Source organism: Rhagoletis pomonella, unplaced genomic scaffold (genome assembly GCF_013731165.1).
Source record: "Rhagoletis pomonella isolate Grant_MI unplaced genomic scaffold, Rhpom_1.0 Rhpom_scaffold_00007, whole genome shotgun sequence".
NCBI lineage: Eukaryota > Metazoa > Arthropoda > Insecta > Diptera > Tephritidae > Rhagoletis > Rhagoletis pomonella.
In genome coordinates, this window is record NW_023458561.1 from 15,593,572 (window position 1) to 15,599,551 (window position 5,980).

The following is a 5,980-nucleotide window of genomic DNA, read 5'->3' on the forward strand; positions in this document are numbered from 1 at the left end:
TTTGGTTGTCGAATTTTTTTATTAGAACTTTATAATTTCAAAGATATTATAGATTCTAAAAAATTATTTAAAAAATTCAGTGCAACGTAGAATAAAATGGGTACCAAATGAAAGAGAAAATTTTGTAGAATTAAAAAAAAATAAAATTTTTTTTTGGATTCACAAGGACGAACAGGTATTGAAATGCCCTTTTAATTAATTTTATTCTTTTAAGCTAATAAAATTAGAAGGACTATATTCGAGGACGTTGTCGAGTTTATGTTAGTACTTGACATATATTTTCTTTTAAAATAAATATTGCGAAATTTCAAGGATATTCATGTCCTAAGTGCACTGTACTAAATTTTTTAAACCATTTTCTGAATTACTTATATTATTGAATTTTTAAAGTCCTTTTAAATAATCCTGACGTCAGAGAGAAAAGCTATAAACGCAATTTTACTGCATATATTTGGCCCATGGCTTCGCGAATATTTATATTGATTTTTTTTTTTTTGTGTAAAATTGCCGCCAACATGGGGAATTATATTATTGCCACCATTACAAATTATAAATTCCGAAAATCCTGGGATTCTTGGCAAATAATCCCGGAATTTTCGGGACTTAAAAAAGTCCTTGATCCGTAACACATACATAACGTCGGTGATACTGTAAAACGGTCTAGGTCCCTTGACACTTAGATGGTCTCTTACTTGCACCTTTACTTTTACATAGCGACAGCCCTGTGCAATAACGACACAATTCAAAATCAATAAAATAAAAAGTTTTACTACCGTTAAGTGGCTCATGTCTCTAATCGTCTTCGAATCCTTGTCTAATCTTTTATACTTACCTTAGCAATCCTTACTGCTTACTTTAGTGAGGGAGGAAAATTGATTAGACAAAGATTAGAGACAAGAGCCACTTAACAGTAGTAACAGTTTTTGCTTTTTGAATTTTGAATTGTGTCGTTATTGCACAGGACCATCGATATGTATGTATACAAAACACAGTCGTGTCAATAATCGACTCGCTGGCCGACCGTACCATGGAGATGTTTATCGATTGTTTCGAGGCGACTGACTTATCACCGACGAGATCGTGTGAACTCAATCGATAGCTTTCGTAGTCTTGTGCAGGTGTGTATTAAGTATTTTTTTTGTTTTAAATTGTTAATAGAGCGATATTTTAAATATACATACATACTAACATATCGCATACAAATTTAAATGTTAAAAATATTGTACGGAAGTTCTAATTAATACTGATTGGGACACTGCTGGGTATACGGCTAAGTACAATTTACTAAAAGTAACGTTTTAATATTTAATTACTATTCGTAACATTAAAACACGTCGTTTTATGTCTTCTTTATAAAATAACAAGTAAGAAAGTCTAAGTTCGGGCGGAGCCGAACATTAAATACCCGGCGCAAGTATTAAATATATGTTTTCCACCTTTCCGAAAGCTACCGCTACATGATAAGCCGGCGTGTATAAATTTTAAGTAAACTAGCGTCCTTAAATTTCAAAATATTGAAATTTCAAGCATTTCTGAAATTTACCGTTATATGAAAAGCGGCCGTAATTTTAGTCCGATTTCAACAATTTTCAATGGTTTACTTTTATGTGGCAAGTACAATAACCATACCGAGTTTGGTACAAATTGCTAGAACGGTTAGCGAGATACATATACGTGATCATAAGTGGGCGCTGCCACGCCCATTTTCCAAAATTTTATCATAAACGCATTTCCTGGCAAAGAATTTTTGCAACCATTATTTTGAATAAATTAGCTTTAATATTTACTGATTTATCGAGGATTTCGTATTTCTCGAAATTACCGTTATATGGGATGTGGGCGTGGTTATCGTCCATTTGGTATGCTGTACCAGGGCCAACAACTGTGCCAAGTTTGGAATAAATTGATGCAGCGGTTACCAAGATATACACATGTAACCATTAGTGGGCGTGGCTACGCCCATTTTCAAAAAAATGTTAATATTCTTATTTTTCGTCTAAAATTTATTATAAATATCAATTTTGAGTGAATTATCTTCAGTAGTTACTAAAATATCGCAGTTTTTGTGTTTCTGAAAATTACCGTTATATTAGAGGTAGGCGTGGTTATTGTCCGATTTTGCCCATTTTTAATACCATCCGTCCTACGCCCGAAAGAAGTACACGTACCAAGTTTCGTTAAGATATATTAATTTTTACTCGAGTTATCGTGTGCACAGACGGACGGACGGACGGACGGACAGACATTCACCGCTTAATCGATTTCTCTTTTCATTCTGATCATTTATGTATACATTTGTCTATATCTATCTCGATTCGTTTTGCCTGTTACAAACAACCGTTATGTGAACAAAGTTATAATACCCTTGTGCACAAGTGCGCTCGGGTATAAAAAATAAAAAACAATCCCTAGAAGTCTGTGCTCCCAATGTTTACTACCATTGATCTCATTTATTTGTTTACCAACCAACAAGGTTACGCTTTGTTTTTTCGTGGTTATTATACATACATATGTATTGTTTGCAAATGATTCCATTTTTTTTTCTTATAAACTAAAGTTGCCATCTAGTCCGAGATGTTTTGACTACTTGTTATCGAAGGGTCTGCGACAGAGAACTATAGAGATGTTTTAATAACCGCTGCACAGTGGTCAATAAATGGAATTTAATATTCATAATTCACTGGAGCCTTTATTTCTCAACCAATTTGATATTTTTTTTTTGTTAGTGAAAGCTAATAAAATTTGCAAGAGAAGAGAGAGAAGAACTTTTATTTGTTTGTATTAAATTTTTTAGTGCAAAGTGCAGAAAATGCGCCCATTTTGAAGAACACCGATTCTCCTGTTCCAGCTAATAAAAGTTTCATAACAAAAACTAGTTAAAACCAATTGTAGGGTTCTCAAAAAAAAAAAAAATAAATAAAAAGTAAGTTGCAAATTCAAGCTGGAAAAAATTTTGGCAGCAAGAATTTGCAATTAGAAAAGACATATGAATGTGGCACATGGTTGCATTTTTTGTCGACAATAATTTGAATAAACAGGTTCGTCAAATTTAAAAATTTACAAACTTGAGCGATTTATAATAAAAAATTTAGGTAAAGACTTGTTTACTTAATTAGTTTAGTTAATTCTAACGATTTGAAGCGTACTCGTAACGCAATCTCAACCAGAGTCGATATAGGAAACGCGACAGTTAGTACGGCAAAGAAATTGAAACGTATGTTGAAGAAAGTCGGATTAGCAAGAAATATACATGTAGATCCTGTTTTTTGTCCCTCTGAAAGAACTTTAAAATTCTATACAAATTTCTTATGTTTTAAATGCAACCGTGGACACTTGCTGGCAGAGAACCTTGCAAGTTCCTGCAAATTTGCGTTCGTACAGAAATTTGCAAGTTTCTCCACTTGAGAGAGAATTTGGGAGCATTTCTTCTTATCAACTGATATTTAGAGTGATAATTTTCGCTGGATTTTCGACGAACAAACCTATTGTCTTCCTAGAGAGTTTTGCTTTACATAGAAATTTGTGCTCTTTTACTTGCATTTTTATGCATTTCAAAGCTGGTTCTTTTAATTCAAGTTGGCCTTCGGTTTTTGGAATTTAAATAAGTTCTCAGGAAAAAAAAGTTAGTTTAAGTAAGCCCATATGTGTACATAGTGCTTGAAAATATCCATTTTTCCCTTGCCTTAAAACTTTAAGCGTGGGCAACAATGATGTTTTGTAATTAAGGCAGAATTGAATATACGCTATCTAGGAAGACAATACCTGTAACATTTATTCTTGGCAGTATATCCAAACACAAACGCCTGTTAAGCAAACAGTGAAACAATTTGTTATTTTCTAAGTTTGCGAATAAAACATCACACTTAAATTTAAGTCATTGATAACAAACATTTTATGAAGAAAGTCCCCGTTACGGCCTTCTTAAAAAAAAATATTTGTTTAAAATAAAAATAATCGAAATCGGCCCAATTTTATATAACCCTGCCTCCACGATAACGCACTAGCCATTTCTAACAGATTTTGGGTCGCTTAGTCAAAAATGTAAACATATATATGTATTTGAATTTTAAGAAAACAAAGAAATAGCAAAATCGGCTAAAAACGGCTAATTTTTTTTACAAAACGGCTAACACAAATCGGCTTCCGGCTAAACCGAAATTTCTCCGGCTGTTTGCTATTGCAACCGGCTAAATCTAGCCGGAAAACGGCTAAAATGGCAACACTGATTGTTAGACCGTTTGCCTTTCACGCGTTTGTGTTTAGAGAGCATCAACAAACCACATACATCACGATTGAGAGAATACATGTATTCTATCATTCTTGCACATACATCTTTCTCTCTATTCTCTCTTCTCTTTTTTATACTCAGCTAGCACAGCCAGTGTTGCCGTTTAAACCCTTTGGTGGCTAGATTGAGCTACCACATTCTTTTTTTGGCCACATAAATTTAAAATTCCCCTAGCCCTTTTTTTAGCCCTTTGGAGAATTTATTCATACTGGGCATGAAAAAGTTGTATACGTTTAATTTGATCTAATTTTTTTGCATTTATTTAAGAGATGAATTTTTAAACTAAGATAGACTGATATATATACATGTATGTATTGTATGTTCCTTACGTTTTTATACATACATACTGTAAAAGTGTTAGGGCTGTTTTTTTAACTTATCTATTAACCATTTAACTACAGTTTAAAATAGATAAGTTTACAACCCTTAGGGCCAGTTTTTCAGTGCCAGTTTAAACTCAGATTAAGTAAACTGAGTTTAAATTGAACAGCTGGCTGACATTTGATTGGCTGATCTTAGTTTACACCAGCCAGATCGGGCATTTAAACTTAGTTTAAGCCACGGCCGTGCACTGAAAAACTGGCCCTTAATATGCTTCATTTGTTAAATGGCCCATCAAGTCGATTAACCGGGTATGTTGTTGTGATTGTACCAGCTGCTGGTGTGCCTTCAAAAACTATTTGAAAATTTTTTGGCGGAAATTTCTTGCACTATATGAGTCAAAGCCGTGTGTGTGGAATATTAAGTTCACGATATTGCAGTTGTGAATTGAAAAAAAAACAATGGTTAACAAAATGGTAGAAAAATTATGAAATTTCGGCTCTAATCATTTCGATCCTTCTTCGACCTCATTTGTAAAGAAATAAATATTGTACCAGCATGCTGGTAGGTTATATGCTTCGAGCCTGATAGAACAATCACTTGATCGAGCCAGCAAGCTGGCGTCGTATATTTCCCCTATTATACAAAAACGTTTTAGGTTGGATAATATGTTAGCATTTTTCCAGAGTTTATGGTTTTTCTATACAATTACTTATTGAAAATGTTTGCGTGTGTACTTATATATGATTATGTAAGCAAACAATTTTAGCTACCATTTTTAGCCACAACGACTTTTTTTAGCTCTTTTTTAGCCCTTTTTTTAAAGGAATTTGGCTACCATTAAAAATGCTTCGCGGCAACACTGAGCACAGCGCCAAAATAAAAAAAAATAAAAACCTTTGCCAGCTCCAGGCAGGCGCAAAGCGAAACTTATGTACAAGCAGCGCTGCGCCCAAAGCGAAATTCATGTATGTATGTACAAGCAGCGATAGATGCCAGTTTAACACAAAACATAAACATGAGACAAAGTCGAGTAATTTTGCCCAAAAGTGTTATCTCTAATTAGTATGGGAACCAACAACAAACAAAGTTACCACATGGTAAAATGTTTTAAAGTTACCAGGTGGCAAAATTAACACAGTAGATAATATAGAACTGTGAGCACCAGTGTTGCCAACTTTAGATTTTCAAAAAGCACCAAAAACTTGGAAAAAAGGCGTTTTACCAAACTAAAAGCACCAAATTTTTTTTAATCAAAGGATGCTTTTTCATAACAGTTTGTATTTAACAAAAGCAAAAATTAACAATATTTACAAGAATACATACATAAATCAATACACAAAACGTTTTCGCTCATAACGATTGAATAGC